Genomic DNA, 25155 nt, shown 5'->3' with positions numbered 1-25155 from the left:
CTCAACTCTGTGTTGCAGAAGCTCTATTCCAGGCAACCATAGTAGAGGACTAAGTCCCCCTTTCTCCACTCAGTCTGCACTTACAAGAAGGAAGTCCTCCATGTGTGACAGGCTGAGAATACTGGGTCCATGTTTGCCCCTGCCCCAGCTTGCTTAGGTGCCATGCCAGAAGGGGCAAGCCAATAAAACTAGGGGAAAGCCATCACCCCAGGGCACTTTCACAGGGTAGTAGTGTCACTCCAAGAAGAGCATGCCTCCTCCCACTAGCTCCAAGGGCTCTGCCCCAGGGGGAAGGGCAAGCTATAAGGACTTAGGGCTCTGGAGCTCTGCCTGAAGGAACCAACTTATTTTAGAGCCCAGAAACGAGACTCCATGCATAAAGGAATTGCCAGACAATTAACGTCTTGGTAGATAGCAATTGAGAAGAAGCTGATTGCTCCATGATACTAGCAAAACAACAGAGCAGCCAAAAGTGTAAGAGAGAAAGCCAGGGAAAGAGACAACCAAGAAGAACCCTTTGGGGAATGCAGCCAACTCTGGGGGTTGGGAAGATTTTGCACATGCACTAAATGGCATCCATTCAGACCCAATTAGAGCAGAAGATGGTGCAGACTTGAAAGTTTTCCTGAAGGCACACAGCCCCATCAACACAGGGCAGAAGCTTCACTGGCACAAGTAACTTAAGCACAATCTCTGACCAAACACTGACTGAACAATAAACTACTCTAGCTGAGGGGTGACTCCTAAAAAGTCAGGGATAAACACAAAATCACAATCATACCTGGCAGTGTGAGAAACTGTATGCATGCCCAAGGCTACATCTGCTCAGAAAAGATCATTGGTCTGAACATGGGTCAAAAAAAGGTAAATTCACTGAACTGTGCTAGCAGCCTCCAAGCCATACATATATTTACAGTAAAAGATTAAATTCTGACTAGCAAAGGGGACTTAAACATAACCTTGAAAATGTAAGTGACTTATATTGACACCAGGATAATTCTAGATTTGAAACAAAAAAATCTTTCTGGAGATCTAGATGCCCATTTCATAATGATAAAAAGATTAATTCTTTAGGAAGATATAGGAATTATATAAACACACATGCACTTAACAACAAAACCCCAAAATACATGAAGCAAAAACTAACAGAATTGAAGAGAAAAATAGAGAACTCAACAATAATAACAGAGAACTTCAATACTTCACTTTTCAATAATAGAATAAGTAAGCAGAAGATCAACCAAAAAATAGAAGACTTGAACAACTACAAAGCAACTAGATATACCAGACATCTATAGAACACTTCACCTAACAACAGCAGAATACACATTCTTCTTAATTTGCACATAAAATATTCTCCAGCATAAAATAAGCTTTAATAAATTCAAAAAGATTGAAAAAATGTACAAGATGTTCTCCAACCAGAATAGAATAAAATTAGAAAGCAATAACAAAAGGAAATTTGGTAAATTCAGAGATATATGGAAATTAAATAATACAATCCTAAATAAAACATGAGCCAAAGACAAATCAAAGAGAGATTAGAAAATACATTAACACGAATAAAAATGAAAACACAATCACAATCTATGGAATGCAGCTAAAGCAGAGCTTAGAGGACAATTTAAAGCTGCAAATGCCTATAATAATCAAGAAAGATTTTAAATCAATATTACAATATTCCACCTTAAAAGACTAAAAAATGCAAGGCAAATTAAATAAACTAAAGGGAAGGAAAGAAATAACAAAAGATAGAATGAAAGTAAATGAAATAGGGAATAGAAAACTAATAGTGAATATTAAAAACAAAAAGCTGCTTTTTTAGAAAGTTCAAAAAAATACAAAAAATCTTTAGCTAGGTTGACCAAGGGAAAGAGAAAAGACTCAAATTAGCAAAATCAGGAATGACAAAAGAGACATCACTACAATCTCTAGAAATAAACAGGACCATAAGAGAATACTACAAACACCTCTATATCAATAAACTAGACAACTAGGTATAATGCACACATTTTTAAAAAGACACAGACATTGAAACTAAATCAAGAATAAATAGTTTTCCCAGAATCATTTGTTGAAAAGACTCTCCTTTCCCCATTGAATGTTCTTGGCACCCTTGTCAAAAATCAATTGACTATATACACAAGGGTTTATTTCTGGGTCCTCTATTCTATTACATTGGTCTATAACAAGTAAATAGATTGAATTAGTAATTTAAAAAATTTCCCACAAAGGAAGCCCAAGACTAAATGGTTTTGCTTGTAAATTCTATCAAACATTTAAAGAATAATTAACACCAATTCTTCATAAACTGTTCCAAAATATAGAGAGCAGAGAACACGACTTAACTCTTTTGGTAAAACCAGTGTTAACATGGTACCAAAACCAGACAAACACATCACAAGAAAAGAAAACTATAGACCAATAGTCCTTATGAATATAAACACAAAAATCCTTAAAAAATACTGACAAACCAAATTCAACAAGAAATAAAAAGAATTATATATCATGACCAAGTGAGAATTTTTTTCTAGTAATACACAATTGGTTCAATGTACAAAAATCAACTGATATGCTACACCATAACAATAGAATAAAGAACAATAACATCTAATCATCCCAGTAGATGCAGAAAGCATTTGACAAAATTCAACACATTTTCACAATTAAAACACTAAAAAAACCTTCCTCAACCTGATACAAGGCATAAACAAAATAACAATAACAAACAATAAAACACAGCTAAAATCATACTTTATGATGAAAAATGAAAAGCTTTCTCCTAAGATAGGAAAAAGCAAGGATGTGTGCTTTTAATACTTTCATTCAATATTGTGCTGCAGTTTCTATCCAAAGAAATTAGGCAAGAAAAAGAAATGAAAAGAATCAGAGAAGAAAGGAAGAAGTAAAGCTATTTCTCTTTGCAGATGACATATTCATTATACATAGAAAATCCAAAGGAATTCATTAAAAATTATTAAAATTAATAAATAAATTTCCAAGATCAACATACAAACATCAATTGCATTTCTATAGTCTAGAAATTAACATTTCAAACATAAAATGAAGAAAATAATTCCATTTATAATAGCATCAAAAAATAAAAAACTTAAATATAAATTTGTAAAATGTGCATACTTCAAACTACAAAGTATTGTTGAAAGGAATTAAAGAAAATATAAATAAATGTAAAGACATCCCCAAGTCTATCTACAGATTCAATGGAATCTCTATCAAAATTCCAGCTGATGTTTTGCAGTAATGGACAGTATGATCCTAAAATTCATACCAAAATGCCAGGAACCCAGAATCTCCAAAACAATCGTTCTGACTGGGGAGGATGGGGTGGGGGGATGGGTGCATACCTACGTGATGAGTGCGATGAGCACTGTCTAGGGAATGGACACGCTTGAAGCTCAGCCTCGGGGAGATGGGGGGTACGGGCAATATATATAACCTGAACTTTTGTACCCCCATAATGAGCTGAAATAAAAAAAAAAGCACTCAAAAAAAAAAAAAAAAGAAAAAGTAGCATAAAGTTGGAGAACTCACACTTCTTGATTTTAAAACTTACTATAAAGATACAATAATCAAAACATACTGGCATAAGGACAGACATATAGACCAATGAAATGGAATAGAGAACCCAGAAATAAACCCTTGCATATACAGTCAATTGATTTTTGACAAGGGTGCCAAGATCATTCAATGGGGAAAGGACAGTCTTTTCAACAAATGATGCTGAGAAAACTGGATATCCACATGCCAAAGAATTAGTTTCAACTCCTACCTCACATCATATGCTATTATGAACTCAAAATGGATCATAGGCCTAAGTGTAAGAGATGAAACTACAAAACTCAAAGAAAAGAAGGAAGTAATCATTGTGACCATGGCTTTAGCAATAGTCTTTTAGACATAATACCTAAAGCACAAGTGACAAAAGAAAGAAATAGATACATTGGACCACATCAAAATTAAAACCTTTTCACAGAAAACTATACCATTAAAAAAGTGAAAAAAGCCTACTCAGAATGGGAAAAATATTTTTAAATTAGATATGTGATAAGAGACTTATGTCCCGAATATATAAAGAACATACAACCCAACAATAAAAAGACAACACAATCAAAAATATAATAACTATGTGTTTCTTTTATTTTATTTATTTATTTTATTTTATTTTATTTTATTTTATTTTTTTTGAGACAGAGTCTCGCTTTATTGCCTGGGCTAGAGTACCTCAAACTCCTAGGCTTAAGCAATCCTACTGCCTCAGCCTCCCGAGTAGCTGGGACTACAGACATGTGCCACCATGCCCAGCTAATTTTTTCTATATATATTTTTAGTTTGCCAGATAATTTCTTTCTATTTTTAGTAGAGACGGGGCCTCGCTCTTGCTCAGGCTGGTCTCGAACTCCTGACCTCGAGTGATCCACCCGCCTCGGCCTCCCAGAGTGCTAGGATTACTGGTGTGAGCCACCACGCCCAGCCACTGTGTGTTTCTAACTTCTGTAAATGGGCACTTTAACATCTGCCCTACATGCATATGCTGGGCATGTCTTGTTCTGAACAATTTGAAAATATGCCTGAGTCACCTACCTCCCTCATTATTCCCCTCTCACTCCAGGAGGACTCTTCTTCTAGGGTTGTGCTTTTCAAAAACAAACCAATCAACCCAGAGTCCACACCCCAACTACCTCCTTTATCACATTCTGGACCACTATACACCTGCCCTAATAACCTCAGTGCCAGGTACAAAGACAACAAGGGACAGCCCCTCTACCACAGAGACCACTGAAATTAAATTAGCCAAACTAGCCCGCAATCCCTGCCTCACTTTTTCCTTCCTGCAGAAGCCACAGTAAACACCTCACCTGTAGTTCTCTCCTCTCTCCTCTCTGCCTCATGACTGACCTGGATGTGTCCTTACGTGGCCCCATGTGGCATGGTATGCCTCCTCCTTTACACTGTGCATCATAAACCATCTTTTCAATGGCAATCATTTTCTGATCTGTAGGCCTTCCTACACCTCAAATTTTCCATTAATACAATAGATTAAAAAAAAAAAAGACCAAGAATTTGCACATATTTCCAAAGCAGATATGCAAAGGGCCAATAAGCACATGAAAGGATACTCAACATTAGTCATTAGGAAAATACAAATAAAAACCACAGTGAGATTCTACTGCACAACCACTAGGGCAGCTATAATCAAAAATAAAAACAATAACAACTGTTGGCAAGAAATTAGAATCCTCATACATTATTGGTAGGAATGTAAAATGGTGCTGCCACTGGGGAAAAAAGTTTAGCAGGTCCTTAAAATAATAAACATAGAGTTACCATATGACCCGCCCTTGAATGTCTTACTCTGTATCATCTGAGTCCATTTCTCTGTATCCGCCCAAGAGAAGTGAAATTGTATGACCACACAAAAACTTGTACATCAATGTTCATAGCAGCATTGTTGATAATAGCCAAAAGGTAGAAACAACCCAAATGTCCATCAACTAACAAATAGATGTATGCTGTGTCCCTACAATGGAATACTATTCAGCCATAAAAATAAATAAAAGACTGACACATGCTACAACATGGATGAATCTTAAAAAAATTGTCCTGAGTGAAAGCAGTTACAAAAATGATCATGTATTATATGATTCCACTTAATATGACCAGAATAGACAAATCTATAACAGAAACAGAAGGCAGATTAATGGTTTCCTAGGGAAAGGGAGGAGTGGACCGCTAATGGATTTCTTTCTGGGAAGAGGAAAATGTTGTAAAATTAGATTGTGGTGATGGTTGCACAACACCGTGAACTTGCTAAAATATGAGTGTATCTTTAAGTGGATGAATTGCATAATATGTGAGTTATATCTCAGAATAGCTGTTAAAATATCAAAAGAGTAGAGATTCCTTTGACTTCCAAGGGAAAATAAAAGTTTCTAGCTAGACATTAATTTGATGGGCATTTGTTCATAAGGGAAGAAATATGACCTAACAGGGGAACCAGGGGATCAAAATGAGGGCACAGTTGATTCTCTTCACTTTGCTAATTCATTGAAGTGAATTATTTTTGAAACCATGAAAAAACTCAAGGTAAGAACTCAATACCATCTAATGAGTACATTTTTATTGTATTTATCATAATCACAGTTGCTATTGCATGTGCATTGTTAATAGCTCACTTTTCTGTGGGCTTTGCTATTTCAGTTGGCTCTAAAAGTGTCTTAATGGTATTATAAAGCCGGGCAGGATGATTAGCCCATTTGCAGACAATGTGCCTATTTGAGGAGGAGAGGAAAGAAAAGCAGAAGAGAGAAGGGAGGGAGTAATAGGAATAGTAATAACTTAATAACTCCACTAACATTCTTTATTAGGATTTTCTATGCTTTGGAAACCACCCAATGAGTGAGATATTTGGCAACTGATGCTGGGACGTGGAGAAAATGGAATCAACCAAATCACTAGTAACTTCAGTGACCAAATTTCAAACATAATCATTCTTCTTTTTCCCTGATGACTGTTTACAAATGTGTAACTGTATTTAAGAGGGTAATTAGACTTTAAGTAATTTGATTTTTATAATAATGGAGAAGCTAGTATTTCACATTCATTTATGGATTATTGTTTTCTCAAAGACACTTTTGAAGAGCAATGGATGCATCTGAAATGTCAGCTGAGTAACACTGTAGAAAGTTCTCATAGAGATGCTTCCTTCTAAGCAGAAATGCTGAAGATCTTTCTAATAAAATTTCGACTATGTTTCAATTTACTTGCCTGGAGTGTACAAGTATATTAATAAATCAAATGAAGGTTAGCAAAGTCGTTTATGTGTTTGGAAGAACATCTAATAATCAAAAAGGGGAAATCAACAAGACTGGGCACAGGTAAATTTCACTTAAAGCAGTTAAAAGGTTAACTACTAATTGCATTGTTGTGAAGCACATCACAGTTTCAAAGAAATCTTCATGCCTAGTTACTTGGGACGGATTCCTCACATTCCAGGTTTATGTCCTTCTTTCCCGTCCTCACCCAGCTTCCCTGAAAAGTGGGCAGAGATTGTATAGAAACACTCTAGCATATATTAATATTTAAGTTTGAGATTCCGAAACAGGTTACACTGTCATAGCCTATCAGAATTTTTAGAAGAGATGGACACATAAAATGTAATTTTAAATTTTGAAAATGCATCATATGTTATAATTTTATATGGGAAGAGAAAAAAACTATTGTTTACATAAAAGAAACTATATAGAATAAAGCTTATCAATATCTTAGTGACCAAGAGGCACACTGGGACTCTTTCACAAAGAAAACACTCTTAGATCAGGGTATTGGGAGGAATGTGCATGGAAGTCTCAGTTTCATCTAAAGGGGACAATATCTTTAAAAGTTCAGAAATATTGACTTAAATAAATTACCTCAATTTATCAATACTGTAAGTTTGAATTCCAGAGTTCTTTTTGTTTTCCTTCAAGCGTATGTATGCATAAGATATGTATGTATGCATAGACACATATTTCTGTCATATACATAGTATTAATAATTTAATTGACAGAGAGTTTTTTAAGCTAACTCAAAACAACTGACCTCTCTATATTTCATGTAAAATATTTCGTATAACATAAGTTATGGTATTATGATCATTTAAGAACATGTTATACAAATCATTTCTCTTCCTTCTATGGAGGAAGCGTATCTGGTTTTTAGGAGACGTTTCCAGATTAGAACATGTGTCAAAAACAAATTTGAGTCCCTGTCCTGTTGAATTGCTTATATCTGGTCGAAACAAAACCTGAAATAATCAGACAGGTGAGACTCAATGAAAAACTCTTCAGAAAATATGCCTATTACCTCAACCTTGGCTAATAGCCTCTACAACCTAAAAATTCTTATACTTAAAAGGAATCACTGTTCATATACTGCATTTGCAACCCACCTCATTTTATTCTCTTTTCATAGAAAATAGACATTTAGTAATTTGCTATCATCTTTCAAATAACATTTTTATCCCTTCTCACATTTTATTAAAATTTTTAGAATTAAGGAAATGCAAAAAAGTTCCTATTAAAATCTTATTGACTTTGGGCAAACACCAGATGTGGGTTCAAATCTAGGTTCTTATTTATTGCATGTGTTAATATTACTCAATCTCTTAGTTATAAATATGTGTAGTCACATCCATTTCATAGGCTCATTGAAAGGTTTAAATGAGACAAAGCAAATGAAGTGTCTGTTACATCATGAGCACGCAATGAATGATAGCTCATCAACAGTATGGATCAAAAATGGTAAGGACGTCATAGGTTCTCTCTGCTTGCTTTCTTCTCATAGGTGAGAGAGTGAAACCTAAAAATTAGGCAACTCGTCTATAGTCCCCCAGCTCATTGGTGACAGTGAATACAGGAATCTAGGCCTCCTGGCTCCATCCTTTACCAGCATCCCAGGGCTTCCAATTTCACATAGGAAAGATTACACATTCCTTAGACTGTCCTAAGGATCCTAAGTGAGCCCTGCCTACCTACCTGTCCTGTCGTTCAGCCCTCTGTCCCCTAATTTGCAGAATTGCTGTAACAGCTCATGGAATTTGGAAATCACACAGGACTCCTGGATGAGCCCTCCTCTAGAAACTCTTCTGCTGTCCTCCTTCCCCGGGTGGAACTGCTCACTCCCTCCTCTGGATTACCCTGTGTTGTTTTTTCTTTCCTAGCCCTGTGACTGCAGGGCGCTGGCTTGCTTTGATGTCTGCGTCTCTCTATTAGAAAATCAGCTCCTGTGAAAAGGTACAGGTGGTAGCACTTCTGCTTCTGCTTCTGTTTCCACACTTGAGATGATACCAATGGAGACAGGCGGGACAGTTTGGAAGTGATTACTTTTGGCGTGAATATTCGAAAAGAGCTGGGAGTGTTCCAATAAGGTCCTCTGAACAAATATGTATCTCTGAACATCATGGGAGGTAGGGGCCTGCGTCAGGAATCCAAATAGACTTCGGAGAAGAGTCAGATGATAAATATTTGCTCTCTGAGGAATAAAATTATTCTATATATACTATGCTCAACTGGGGAATTCATCTGCTATTTGTTTACTTTTCATCATATTCAGACTTATTCTAATTGTTATTACTTTACTTTTATCTTTAATAAACACACTGCTTTTAAATACTTCTTGTGTCTGTAATTGAAAAAGAATACTTATTTCTTGGCAACCTACTTAGACAGATACTTTAAATCTCTGACCTTTTATATATGTATCTCAGACCTACTTGATACAGCTGATCCACACAAGCTTTGTTTATCCTTAGGAAAGTCTCTTTATTCTTCAAATCTCTCTCTCTCTCTCTCTCTCTCTTTCTCTTCCTCCCCCCACAACACACACAGTCTCAGTATCTTCTCTTCACTCTCTTGCAGTGCTTCTGAGCTGCCACAGAGTGAGTGACAGGAAAAAGAAAAAAACTAACAAATACCAAAGAAAGTACAGTATGACATGGGATAGAAAAAAGGAAGGAGAAAAACTTTAAGCAAAAATGAAATATGAGTGAGTGGCAGGACTAAATTATGAGATATTGTCACGGATCCAAAAAAATGTTCGAAAACAGACCAAAAATAATATAAATGTTTGGCTGTGAATTAAAGGCGGAAGGAAAATCAAGGATGTGTCAAAATATATCAAAATGCCTTCTCTCCCCAAAAGGTAGATGGACAAATGTCCGTAACCTCTGCTCAAAGGGTGTATAATGTATTTGAGTTTGTCTATGTGTATGTATTTTTCTGACAGTTTTTGCTCTCTGGAAAATAGTGAATTTAGGTAATCAAAACAGTCTTAAAGAGGTATCATGCTCAGACAATTTTTTTCATGGAGTAATTATTAGATCCTCACTCAGGACCCAAATAAGCAAGCTAACAATGTATTGCCTTTTCAAAATAATCTTTAAGCAATATTCATTCAAATTTATTCAGTGAAGATAGACACCAATTTTCTATTAATAAATACTGAATTCAGCCAGGTGTGGTGGCTCACGCCTGTAATCCTAGCACTCTGGGAGGCTGAGACAGGAGGATTGTTTGACGCCAGGACTTCCAGATCAGCCTGATCAAGAGTGAGACCCCATCTCTACAAAAAATAGAAAAATTAGCCAGGCCTGGTAGCACACACCTATAGTCCCAGCTACTCGGGAAGCTGAGGCAGGAGGATCACTTGAGCCCAGGAATTTGAGGTTGCAGTGATCTATGATGGCACCACTGCACTCCAGCCTGGATGACAGTGTAAGACTCTGTCTCCGTAAATAAAAAAATAAATAAGTAAATATTGAATTTACATATAGATTTGCTTACTGATTTACTTCCAAAGACTGAAGTAAAAAAGGCAAAATGTTCTCTAATTCTTGAAGTTTACATTTCACCCTTAGTTCTCTTTTCTAAACCAGGTATATTTCAGAAAGTAGCATAGTAAATTGATTAAAATTTAGATAATAAGAAAAATCACTTATTCTCAGTAAATAGCACTGCACAATCATTATTTTGTTTCAGAGCTTTAACTGCTAGTAACTGCCAAATTAAGGTGACTGTCTACTAGCTAGCTTCAGAACTAGCTGGCAAGGAGCGTTTTTTGGGGTTTTTTTGTTTTTAAAAAATTTTCATTCAGAGCATCGCCACTTTGGTGGGAGCAGGACCAATATTTGTTTTGCCAATAATATAAGGAATTGCTTGCGGAAATCTGAGTTTTTTGGCACCCTATATTTGATTTATACTACTGAAGTTTTAGTGCCCCTTACAGATTAGCACCCCTGGTGAGAACCAGCTGGCCTTTAATCCAGCTTGTCCCTCACTCAGACAGCATTTGCTATTCAACATCGTGCTGGACTTCTTAGCACACTAGACAAGAAAAAAGAGGTATAAGGATTGGAAACGAATAAACTAAATTGTCAATATTCTCAGAAGCTATGATTAAAGAGAAAAATCTGCAAGAACAACTGCAGAGTTTAGCAAGGTTGTCATATTCATGGTATTCCCATGCACCATCAACAAAAAAGGATTAAAACTAACAATATAAGACATTTTAATTCAAAATTATGCAAAAGCTATAATGCACCTAGGGATAAGTTTAACGAAATACATGTAAGATCTTCATGGAGAAATTTAGAAATTTTATTGAAAGACATAAAAGAAGATCCACCTAAATAAAGTGGCTCATGAATGAGGATATGAACACTCAATATTTTAACAGTGTACATTGTTTCCGAATTCATCTGTGCACTTAATACAACTCCAAACAAAATCCCATCGTTTTAAAATGGAAATGTACTGATTGTAAAATTCTTATAGGATAGCAAAGGCTCAAAGAAGAGCAAGTAATTTAAAAGAAAAAGAATAAGAAGTTGGCACAAACTCTGAGTCGTCAAAATATTTTATAAAACTATTTATAAAATATTTAAATATTTTTTATTTAAATAAAAATATTTATTAGCTAATTAAAACTATGTGATATTGCAATAGAGATAGGAAAAGAAGATAATTGGACCAAATTAAAGAGCTGTGGAAGAGACCCAAGTGTAAAAGGGAAAAAAGTTCATGATGGAAGGGCACTACGTATCAGTGAGGGAAAGGATGGAACACTCGGTAAATGTTGAAATTGTGCAGTCAGTTGTTTTTTCATCATAGAAAATTAAAATTAATTTTTCTCTTCCAATTCTCAAAAGTACATTCCAGATGGATAAATATCTCAATGTGAAGAGTAAAACTTTAAAACATTAAGAAAAAAATGTATAGACTTAGTTTATGACCTCAGGGTAGAGAATAACTTTTGAAAAACGTATAGAAAGCAAAAATCAGAAAGAAGAGTATTGTTAAGTTTGATTATACTACAATAAAAGTTGTTTTTTCACATAGACACACAAAACCAAAAAAATCCCACAGACTGAAAGAAGGTATTTGCCCTGCGTACAACCAACAAAGATTAGTGTACAGAATCAATTAATAAATAAATGTCTACAAACCATAAGCAAAAGGAAATCATCCAAAGAGAAAATTTGGCAAAGGATATGAATATTCAGGTCACTGGAGGAAAAAAATTCATGGGCCTAACCAACCTTTGGAAGGTCTTCAGCTTCAGTCTCCACCAGGCACAGTGGGTGGCATGGGTTGACTCACTCATCTCCATTCCCCTCTTCCTATCTGGACAAGCGAGAAGGAAAATGCTAAAAATACATTTCTAGACCCGCTAGCTGTGAGGATTCCAGATGCAAATTAGGTCCCGTCTATCAGATGGACTCAAGGGAGGTTCACAAGGCAGAGTGAAGAGGAGGCCAGTTTTTCCCCTGCTCATTTCAGCTGCTTTTGCAGGCAAGCAGGTGGAAGGAGATGTGACTTGCCTGCAGCAGACTTCCAACATCCATTCTCTAGTTGCCTGGGTTTTGAGAGGCATTTGCAGCTGATGCATCAGTAGAAGGAACTTGTTGATTGTGGCTTTCTGGTCACTGGTTGGCAGCTGTGATTTCAACTTGTGATTTCTGGCAGTAGCCTGAGAATGGGTAATTCTTCTGAAAGGGCAATTCTGCTTTGCCCTGTTTATTATCCCTGAAGGCCTAGCCCAAAGGTTGCTCCCAAAGTCTTCCAATAACTTTGTAAGCTCTCAATTTCTGTCTTTAATCTCTTCATACTCAGTATACCTGGGAAGTCTTTTTTGGTTCTGCACTGAACATTGACTGATACAACAGACACATGCAAGTTAAAATTATGCCCATTTCACAGCCCTCCCATAGAAAAAAAATTAAGTCTGAGAATAACCAAGCATTACTCAGGAGACCTGGAAGTAGTGGTGAATGAGAAAGCTACAAATTATAATTTTTAACATTAAAAAGAAAAGGAACAGGCAATAAAGCTTACTAAAGACATAGGTTTCAGATCCAGATGAGCAATGGTCCAAATCATTGATTTCCTACTTGCCTTGGCAAGTCCCTTTATCCAAATCTCAGTGTCTTCCACTCTAATGAGTAGAAAATATCTACCCCTAATGTCAAGAGTTCATAATTTATATAATCATGCTCCTACCACTTGAATTTTAGCTTGCTTTTAATTTTTTTTCCGTTAAAGTTAGCACTTGAATAACTTCAGACATAATGCTTTTTCTTTTTCTTCTGGAGAGAATAAAGCTAGATATTGATAAGGGAAAACCTTGGGATCTGGAGCTTCTCTAGGGAAAAGATTTAGGATAGTGTCCTAACGCAGGAATGAGTGTGGGAGAGGAATCTGTGTGCACCACTAAAGGAATGCTTTTCTCTTTCAAGTAAAAGGAAATTCAGGGAATTAAGTATGGATGAACATCATTAAACTTAATAAGTCATAATGACACATAAGCCATGAAGACAAATCAAGATATTCTTTTAAACACAATATACTGTACAGCAGTATTCACAGTAGTCACGCCTATGAAAATTGCTTGGATTTTGAACAGTGGCTTGAGTGACCAGTCCCTGTTGTTCTCAAGGTCTCAGAATTTAGGGCCATTTCCCCCAAGCATCTCACATCTCATCCAAGAAGTCAAGTGCACACAGCGCACGGATCTCTGGAAAGCGCAGGACATGAGGGGCGAGGATCTTGCCACCCTTGCGGACCTCTTCCACCCTTGCCACTTTCAAGGGCTGGCAGAGTGAACCCTTCCTCCTCCTCAGGACATCTCCACTTTCTCCGATTCCCCTGCTAGAAGGATTCTTTTATAAAATTTAATTAGGTAATATTTATTTACCTATCTATTTATTTTCATATTTACACCTTTACAATAAAACATTGCAGTTCTCTTTTCTTTGAAGGGAGAGAGACTTCACACTTCCTCATCATTCCTTAGCAGCCGAAAACCAAAATTCACGGTAGCTCTTCTTTGCTACATACTCACCGAGAAGCCTCTACAATGTCACCTTTGTGAGTGTCTCAGTGAAAATGCAGAGACAACCCGAGTCCTTGTTGAAGTCAAACGAAGTATATTTTGTGGCTGTTCTTTGCCTGAAAAGAATCTCTTACTTCCCTCTGTTTTGTGTAACTTTGCCCAGCTCTGACCCGGAGGTTTGCCCAGCGTGTCCAATCGTATGTGGCAGAAACTGTGCATTTTACAGAACGTTTCCCTTCATTAGGGAACTGCGAGAAGGACGCCACTCTGGCAGTTCAACTGTGCTGTTAGCGCAGGTAATACTAGCGTTATCCTGGGAGGAAATTTGAAACTCGGTGGTCTCCCGAGTCACTCAAGTTAAAGTTTTAGTAGATTCAACATTACAAGGGATTAGGGAACTATTAAAGGACTACAGAAGTGCTGCTGTTCTCAAGGTCTCCCTGGTTTTGGTGACTTTTCTCTTTGCCTCTATGACTGTGTCTCCTTCCTAACTTCCATAAAAACCGGTATAAAAATAATTTTAAAAGAAAAGATAAATACCTAAATGAAAAAGGAATAAACTAGTAAAAAAAAATAAAGATGATTAAAACAATATTGACGGAAAATAAAAGTTAGAAAAGTAAGTTAAAGAAATAACATGAGACAATAGCAAAGTACTTAACAGTTTAAAAAAAGTCAAGGGATAATATCGACTGAAAGAAAATAACGTAATTGTAAAAACGCACAATTTTATTCTCGAGCAAAATCAAACTATAAAACCTTGAGAAAAAATTTAAAAGAATATACATTAACCATAATTTGACATTGATAAAAATAGTAAAAGGAAAAATGAAATGATATACTAAAAGATTGAGAACAAGAAATAAATTGAGTGGGAAGGTATTGTAAATGCAGAAGTTTGTTTTTACCCTGCTGCTCAGAGCTTCGTCAGGGAATCCCTCTCTTGCTATCTGTTTCCTAAGTCATCATGTGTCGTTTGGGCTGGTAACGTGGGGAGTGGAAGGGGGAGGCAACGATTGTGATCGTGGTCTCATCTTCCCGTTACATGTGTTGTCCATTCTTTCCAAGAGTCTTTTCAGGCCCAGATGCATGGGGACTTTGTCACGTGACTCTGGATTGCACAGACATGGCAGGAAAACACAGTTTCTGTTCAAATCGAGCTCCCCAGCCTACCCTCACTTCTTTGCCATCTCTCTCCACTCCCCACCAGCCTTCAGGTTCTACATGAAAACAAAGAAGTTGAGAGCAGGAAGAGTAAGTCCTTACTAAGGTGACCCTTGGGAGACAAACTATATGTGATTGCCAAGAAGAATGTGCCACTGAAAATGCCAGTGCTGACTCCTGTCCCCGCATCTTCTTTCTCCACCTTGAGTTTCTAGGAACGTAGTGAGTTTCCAGGAGGGTGTGTTTGCCCAGGAGCCCTGAGGAACAGGTCAATGTCCCCGCCTAATCTCAAAACAGAAAAATGATGCTCGGGGGTTGACTGTAGCTGCGGCGCAGCCCTAATCACACTGGGATGAAGGGTGCAGAGTCCCAGCGCCCTCCACCCATTCCTATCCATCAGCCCTTCCTCCCCCAAAGGCACGCAAGGGTGCACGCAATCTAAAGTTACACAAATGACACACGCAAAGCCTCAGGACAAATTCCCAAGCTCCTTGTCCTCTCCAATGGCTGTGCCCAGATACCGCCTACACGGAAACGCTGGAGCCTCCGCAAGCCGCACTGGAGCAGTGGGAGGGGGCCCTGGAAGGCGCCAGCCTGGTGGCAGCAGTGTGGCCACGTTCCAGGGGCCCTCAGCACAGCGGTGCCATTTCAGAGGCTGACCAGAGACTGGCTGCGTTGATACTCTACAGCAACCTCCTTTTCCTTGACAACAGGACCCAGCAACAGGGAGAGTGACAATATGTGTATTTACATATTGGTACTTAGTGAAGAAAGTGAACAACGACATGAATTTGTTCATGAATATACATAAGACATCTCCTTAGGACCCCAAGGAATGGATGGGGGAGGGTACATGGCAGGGCTTTGAAGACCAGTAAAAATTGGAGGGTGGTAAAAAAAAGGAGCCAACAAAATACTCCTTTCGGTCCCATGTTTGCTCAAAGTTTGCTATGGCTAGGGAAAATGCACAAAGGCATAAGAAAGGTAACTTAAAATGACAGTAGCCTAAAATCTGCGATTGAGATGAAGTCTGATACAAATTGCCCATCTTATAATAATTCTTCAGCCCTCAATTCTCTGTCCTTAAGATTTTGTTTCCTAGGCAATCACTCTCTTCCATGATATAATATCATCTTTCCCCTACCAGTTTGCAAAGAAAAAGGAACGTCATACTTGCAGATAACTTGGAGACGGTCCAAAAGATCGTAACAAAAACGGGATGTTAAAATGAGCAATTAGAAAATGTTAAAGGAATCAGAGTGATGTGTCCTTGAGAAAAGAAAAATAAGGATGCCTTCATGAGAAATTCAGGTATTTCCTTGTCACTCCTAAATGAGAGTTTTTGATTAGCTGGAAGGGGTACAGAGAGGGGATGTGGAGGAATGTTAATGGAGTCGGGTGTACCCTGAAGGCTCTTTCTAGCAAACAGTGAAAAATAAAAAAATCAAAGAATCAACAACCAAAACAAAGTGTTATGTGCTACAATGTATCTTTTTTGAAAAAAAAAAAAAACATTAAAACTGTACATTAAATTCCCCAAAATCTAGAAAGCAGATTAGATGATATTTGAAACTTGGGAAGAGAAATATACTATTATTAGAGACATACTAAATAATGTGAACTATTATTTGTCTTCAGACCTATGAGAGGTGCTATAGAGAAAGATCTAGAACAGTACAAAAGGCAATCTCTGGGACAAAGCAGGAAAGAAATATATTACTAAACTTATTCCAAAAGAAAATCATTTAATATATGTAGAAAAATATATGAATACAATATCTGGAAAATAAAAAGAATTCCTGAACTGACATAAAGTTCAGAAGCCCGGGGCTCAGCAAGCCTGTCAAACTTCTTTTTAATATAAAAGAGAAAGAATTGGTCATGGAATATTCTTCCTTAGGCAATTATATATTTCACATGACTGTTAGGCAGCTGTCAGTGTCAGTAATGACACTATGAAAATGGAAATCTTAAAAAAAAAAAGGTCCTGTTTATATTGATAAAAAAAACTCTACTAACCAAGTGAAGCAAGCACATTAATGAGAAAATTTATGAGTAGTGAACCAAATACACAATTCTTTATTATCCTTGAATTTCCCCAAGAAAATTCTGATAAAAAGAAAGTAAATCTGAATTTGTGGTTGAAGATGAGAGATAATATCAGATTTGAGTCAAAAGGGGATGACCTTTTCACTCTCCTCATTCTTCATAACCATGAATGCAAGTTCACTAATAAAGATTTATAGCAAAACCTCATCTTTTTCATGTCTTCTTACTCATAGCATTAGGCAAGGAAGGAACATCCAATGACAGGTGGGGAACAGTCTGAATCAAGCCCTTGCCTCCCCAGACAGGTGAATTTTTGCATTTAGCCAAGTTTGTTCCGTCCGGTTTTAAAGCTCTCCATCATTACAACTCCAAAATCTCCTCAGTAGTGGGTTCCCATGTTGAGTTCCCCCTGTAGTCTAACTGTAGTATTCATATATGATGTCCTCTTGATTAAGTACAGGCTGGTCTGTGTAGCCGCTGTTTCATTTTCTCTTTGCCAGGAGAAATAGTAATAATTCCTTTAATCTTTCTTCAGTTATCCTGGTCTAGAACTCATCAACATTCATAGGATCTCATGGTTTTTAAGGAAACAGACTGAGACACTGTCCTGCCAAAGGACCCAGGGCAGTATTAATAAGGCAAATAGCTTCCCACTACTGTGCATTTGGGGTTTGCTTATTTAACGGCGCTACATTGCTGGTCAAATTTAACTCTCTCAAAACAGCTGGGTACGATTCATGCTGGCTGGTTAATAGATCCGGTTACCTGAGAAAGAGGTACCCTTTTTAAAAATAAAAATCCACATTAGCGCGAATCACGTAACACTGAAAATATAATAAATAGACATGAACTCATGAGGTACATTCTTATATTTACACACAGAAACAAAGCATTAATTAAAACCCTTGTTTATGCTAACAATAAAAGTGGAAAAGTGGAAAAAGCAACAAAATTTGTAAATGTTCTCCTTTCCTCCTGTGGTTTTTCGATTCTTTCTGCCTCACGCCAGACATCCCTCTCCTCAGACTCCATTGCTTATTACCGAAGCACTGTCCAAGAAAGTGGTCAAATTCGGTCCAGAGCACCCACCCAGGACCTGCTTTTGTCCCCTACCTACTCTACTCTGAGGCAGAATGCAAGTCAGCACTGCACAGCGCAGCTTCAAGGTAGGAAACCACCACATACTACAGATACGTTCATTCATGTTCCAGTATGATAAAATTCTGGAACAAACAAACACAGATTGGGCTTTCATTTTCTATCGAGTGGCACATAGGTGCAGACTCTTTTCTTCCCCCGGGCTTTGGGCCATGCCCTCCACGTGGCCAATGTCAGTTTGTCCACTGCCCCTTCACACTACACTTGACCTTGTGAGTCTATGATCCCTCCGTCCGGTGTACTCTCCTTCCCCTAGTTTGCTAACATCACTCATCTGCTACCTTTACATAAAGACCTCTTCAAGCTCTACCTCTAGGATATGACTTTTTTTCTCATTAAATAAAAATAAAGCTCCTTCTCAATTAATGGCAAAGAGCAACTTTTTATATCCTAACCTATTGTACATTATAACCCTTAATCCTGTCCTTTCTGTTTGCTTTATGCTTTAATTTCAGCATATAATCTCTCAGTGGCTTGTTATCAGTTTCCTTAGCCTATTGTCATCTGTTTTCAATTGTAAACTTTAAAGAGCAGCAGGGAGCGTGGCTGTGAACCACTCTGTATGGTATCCAGCACAGCACTACACAGAGGTCAATGTCGACTGGATGTTCATTAATGACAGTGTGCAGGAGGTTCTGTCTTCCCAGTTCTCGCTCTTATTGAACTGCCCACTAGTGCAAGAGTGTTTAGGAAAATTTTTTTTGTTAGAGTCTAATCATAATGCCACAGCACTGTCTGACTCTTTGTGCCATGCCCTACGGTGGCTCTGGCATTTTTGTGAGGGGCAAAGGAGAGAGAAGGCCAATGTCTCACATTAGGCAATGATATAGAGGGTTTGGGACATGGTGTTTTATTGGTGTGGAGTTGCAATTCTATTTGAGTTACACCGAACACTCCTCTGCAAAAGGCCTTCCTTCCTTCCTTCTTTTCACTAGATCCATTCAGCTTTGAACAATTACAATGCACAAGATTTTATGTCACCAAAGACATAATTACGTGGTGAAGGTAAGGAATAACAGTTTGGTGCAAGTTTCTATAGAAAATGTATTTTGCATTGTCATCTCAAATACCTTTCTTTACCTTGCCTTGAAAGAAAAGCTCTTTCAAAAAAGCATTTGGCTTTTTATTATCTATCTGTTTAGCCATCGGCTCCTGGTACATGCATGTATAGGTTCTGTGAGTTAACAGAAACAACCCTTTTTGTTTCTCTTAAAGATATCTAAGTAAAGTTTCAAGTAGCCAATTAGCTTTTTGACCTAAGCTTTGTTGGCTGCAGAAAGCCTGAATCCCGGGAACATTTGGTTCTCAAGGCATTTGGATCTAGGAAGAAAGATTCAGTGCCAGCACCAATCAGAATGGCTGCCAGTTGTTATTCTTCTTCACAACTGGCGGCCATTTCCAGCACTGTTACGGAGCCGTGATCAATCTCTGCACCTGTCTATCAGTGGATGTTCACAGAGAGAGCAGTGTGGGCTGCATCTGCAGATACCACATGTAACTAAAGGGGACAGAGGGGGAGGGAGACTGCAAACCCCCAAATATGTAAGTGAGAAAGGCTACAGGGAGAGAAAAAAATGCAGGAAAATATGCAACAGCTAGGTGTGTGCCATAATATGAAGTCAGAATAAAGAGGAAAAGAATAATCTATACTAACTAGGATGTTTATTGTCAGAATTCACAATCTCTACCCCACATATGAATTTAGTCCTTAACCCCGAAACAGATTATCTGAATGTTTCATGGATTTGTCTTGCCTTTGCAAAAATATTTCAAGCCTCCTGTGAAAGCAGAGTCTTCTTATATTTATATATCCCATTTCCTATGTTGTTAGACTCCTTCTGTGCCTACAGTTATGTGTTAGTGTGTAAGAACTTAGCATGTTAATTGTTTTGTATGGGTCTTTTTTTTTTAACTCTGTTATCAACTATTGTTATTAACAAGTAATCATTGTGATAATAGAAGAAATTAGAATATGTGTTTAAGCAGGAATCCATAAAATGTTGATTATGTATACCTGTATTTTATTAATATGTTTGTGGATGTTATAACTCTTTCTTGAAACCTAGAACAAGAAATTCTAAGTAAAATATCAGACTCTATTTAAAAATATTGCTTTTTTATCTTTGCAAATGCATATATTTATGTCTCTTATACATTTAATATAAGGTGCAATGTATGATTCCTGAAGCCCTTTAAGTCTGTGTTGAAAGCTGAGTTCACATTGTTGGACATTTCTATTTAATTGCCTTGTGATGAACTTAGCTCCTCAGTGCTGCTCTCTCAGTGAGCTTAGACTGCTTTACATACTCAATCAACAAAGTTAACAGTTTAGTGTCGCTTCTCTTACTTCATAGTGCTTTTTTATAAGAATTCTTTTCAACTTCTGTGTTCAATAAAATTCCTTTGAACAAATGGATTCATGTTAGTTTAAAATTGGAATTGGGGAAAAAGCATTTTCTAAAACTTTAACTCTAACAAGATGTCTGATATAGTTGAAAGATCAAACGGTCTGACAGAAAGAGTAGAAACACAGACATATTTCAAATTTAACAAAACATTAAAAATATTCCACATCTGCCCAGGGATCTCAGTGCTCCCCTAATACCAGTCGAATCAGATCAAGCAATAGCATTTTGGGAAAAAATATATATATATACACATATAGAGAGATGTAGAGAAAAAAATATCTATCTGTCCATCTATATTTCTTGAGATTACAACCATATGGATTTTTAAAGGGAAATGTAGAGTACAGCAAAAATTGTTCTGGAACTTTTGTGCATAGAATATTCAAAGACTACATTCAGATGTATTATTTGACTTGATTAACACAATATCTGTAGACTCTCCTCTAAAAAAACAAGCTCAGACATAGATATTATTTTCAAGATGGCCTACAGCTCAGTTCTTCATTTGATAAAACTTAGTCCAAAAGATGGTAAGTTTTGTATCTTTCAAGGTTAAACTATGTATTTCTTATACAATAAAAACATTTGTTTTATCAATTCTACCAGAGCCTAATATGAATTGAGGCAGAATTCTTCTTAATAAAGTTCCACCACTGACAGATTTTTATCATATTTTCTAATGAAAAAGTAACGAAGACTTCTGAGGACTCACTTAAGGAAGAAACAAAAGATCATCTTAATTGAATAACATTTTACCAAATAGATGTTCATTATTTCTATTTTGTAATATACACTTTTTATCTGGATGGAAACAAAGATATGAGCCATCCCATAGAATTCAGAATTCCATAATTAATTAATGTGCTGACTGCTATGGCCTAGATGTTGATGTCCCTCCAAAATTCATGTGTTGGAACTTAACCCCCAAGGTGATATATTAAGAGATAGGCGCTTTTGGGAAGTGATCTGATCATGAGGACTCTGCCCTCATGGGTGGAATTAGTGTCCTTATAAAAGGTCCATGGGAGTGAGTTTATTCCCTTCTGCCAAGTGAGGAAGCAGCAAGAGGCACCATCTATGAAACAGAGAGTGAGTCTTCACCAGACACCAAATCTGCTGGCACCTTGATCTCGGATGTCCCAGCCTTTGGAACTGTGAGAAACAAATTCCCATTATTTATAAATTACCCAGTATAGGGTATTTTGTTATAGTAGCCCAAATGGACTAAGACACTGACCATTAAATGTTCCAAGCCATAATCCTGAGACGATACAGTTTCACAATCATTTGGGTCAGTAAACCAGCATAGAGGAAGCCTCTGCACAACTTGGTGAAGTGATGAAGTTGGTCTTCAGCATCCTCCATTATTCCTTCTGTGCACACACTTCCCTCTTAGTGATCACTACCATAGTCCCCCTGTGGGCAGTTTAGTGGTCCATATTTTGCTCTAACCTTCCTCAATGAGAGCTATTTATTTCTCACCATCAAAACTTGGCAATTTCATGTCTAAATCCCTTAGGATCCTACTGGAAAACAAAACTAACCTGGTAAGTTTACTGGCTTTAAAATTTGGGTGGTTTAAAATAGTTTCATCTGATATTTTTCCTCCCAGATGATTTACCCATCACAAAAGTAAGAGATTAAGTACCGTGGAGACTTCAGGCATGAAGGCAGAAAAGTGAGGTGGTATTTTGGGGCAAGAGTTTCAGGGCCCACGAAATCAAAACAATAAAGAGGGCTACTCTTTCAAGGAGTCATACTTTTTACATGGATGCTGGGCCTTAAAGAAGGTTATGATTTGCCAATCCTTACCATTTATTATTGCTTTTGTTGCAATTGCGATTTCTTTTACAATAGCAACCATCCCAGTTGACTGTGACCAGCTATCTTAGCACTACTGGAGTTTGGAGGTGGAGGTTCCTCCATGACTAACTCATAATGTAAAATATTAGGTTCAAAACCTTGCTAAGAAGTTCTTAACCTTCCCCTGGCTTTGATTCCAATCTTGTAGGCATGAGTTTCTGCCATCCTGCTTTCCTCTCTGAGCACTTTAACTTCTCTATCCTCACCTGACCAAGAAAAGCTGGCTGGCTAGCAATTGTCCCCAGAGGTTTGCTAAAAAGTGAAGGATAAAAGAGCAGAAGATTTATTTTTAGACTTTTGTATGCCTTTAATGAGGAAAAAGGAGTTTTGTACAACACCACAGGTCCATATACTGACAGCAAGGAAGCATACCTTCCTATGGCATCAAATCCTTGCTGCAAGAAGAATTCTAGCACATAAGGAATAGAAGAGGTAGTCATCTTTGCTGTAATATTACTCATCATTATTTTCTTGGTGGAGTTTAGAAGTGGCATGTGGAGATAAAACCACAAAGCACGATTTCAGGAAGACCACATAACTACCTTCAAGCCAAGTCAACTTCTGCAATGACTACAACATGTCTGTAGTTCAGTGTCAATAAAATATGAGATCATCAAGTTGCCTTTGATTATCAAATAAATTGAATAGGAAGTTGATTCTCAATCTGAGAAGTACAAAGCCAAAAGGTTCCTGTTATATTAATCATTCATTCACTACATACTAACAGAATACCTTCTTTGTGCAGCAAATACTGTTTATGATGAGATTTAGATACACTAACTCACTTAACCTTCCAAATAACCCCATGAGATCAACATGGGACTGAGAGAACGTATGTAACTTGCCAGTACTCATAACTATTCAGGATATTTATAATAGATGTGTAAAACATATTTCTTGCCCTTGAAAATTTTCATTTGGGGAAAAATTCCATTTTAGAATTTTAATCATTTAAGGCAGAGATTATGCACCTTCTATATTCTATCCTCTACTCCTGGCACAGCATGTGGAAACTAATATATATTAAGAAAATATTTGAGGTAAGAATGGAATAATTAATATAATAACTCATCTTGAGAAGAGGGTCAAGTACCCAAGAAAGACATGTAAATTGTTAAAGGGTCTCTGTGTGGGGGGAGATGAAGATGACTAGGACTCTTTAGTTCAATATATCTCTCAATTTTTAATTAAGGTCTATTTAAAAATAAATAAATAAATACAATGAGGAGCTACAGAAGATTCTGACATAAAAAAAATCATCTATTTAAAGTGAATGGAACTAATTTCAAATGCTTTTTTGATGATATTGCTTTTTAAAGGCATCATTAGGTTACTTTGATTTTTAAGTTCTAGTTTTCACTTGAGAGGTAAGTCAAGGAATCCAAAATTTTCTATGACAGGATTCTAAAAGATTATCATGTAAATATCAAATTGTTTATGGAAGTTTCAGAATGGGAAATAATTAAAGAATAACCTAAATATTATAAATCAGGATTTAGGATCCTCTTATTCTGTTTTTAAAAATGTCTGATGACAGTTCTCTTACAGAAGAAAACCAAATGCCTTGGCTTAGTATTCAAGTCTCACTACAATATAATACCTTCATCCAACACAAAACTCAAAAGCCACCTCCCCTTTAAAGCCTTCCTAGATTCTCCCAGAGAATTAATTTTCTCTGCCTTCCCTGGCACAGCTACTTACCAAGCAGTAATACATTTTTTACAATGCTTAATATAATACTCTGCTTTGTATGAGAGCATTCTGCATTGTCTCCACATTTCATTTTTAGGTGCAGCAACTAACACATGCAAAATGGCCAATAAATGTTTTTTGAATAAAAACAATTTGGAAATGAATAGATGTAAAGCATTTTTAAAGATATGAGTACATAAAAATCTAAGTATCAATTTTCTGTGTTAATGGTATATACAGCTTGGTTTGCTGTAATATAAACAATGAAGATAATACATCTTTCAACCATTCTTGGGGAGGGCTCTTTAGAAATTCATTAACTGAACTGATCTCACTTCAACACCTTTTTGTTTTTACTTTCTGATAAAGATACTAACAAGAAAGGAAATGATCATACGGTACCCAAAAGCTTCAGGAAATATAATCATAGTGGACCAAAATAACTTACAAACTGAGTCATAAGACTCTGATTACCTAAAAGTGTGGGCAGGCTGGAGTACAGAGAAACACCTGAACGAGATGAAAGGACAAAATTGTAGAAGAGACACTTGGATGGGATCAGTGCAGAAAGGAAATGACAGGAAGGAAGCTCTGCCATGTCATTTTCCCCCATACATCTTGGGAGTTCATGTTTCGAACAAAAGTGGCTTCTGTAATAAACAATGAAACAGTTAACTACCTATTGAGCCCCCGCTGTGTGACCAGTTCTGTTAAATTTTGAAACCACTGAAAGGTTTGGCTGCAAGGAAGTTGTTAGGTTCCATGAAAGATAACTTGGGAATAGGATTTACTGAAACCAATTCCGTGATCAGAATCTCTTCCTATATTAAAGATTGCTAAACTAAATACAGCTGCGTTTGGCAAGCATCAACATGTACGAAAGGAACGTTTCATCGATACCTAAGAGGACAAAGAGAGAAAGTGTGAGAATGAA

Source organism: Lemur catta, chromosome 6 (genome assembly GCF_020740605.2).
Source record: "Lemur catta isolate mLemCat1 chromosome 6, mLemCat1.pri, whole genome shotgun sequence".
NCBI classification, from domain to species: domain Eukaryota; kingdom Metazoa; phylum Chordata; class Mammalia; order Primates; family Lemuridae; genus Lemur; species Lemur catta.
The sequence above is the reverse complement of the archived record's forward strand: the minus strand, read 5'-3'. Positions refer to the sequence as shown.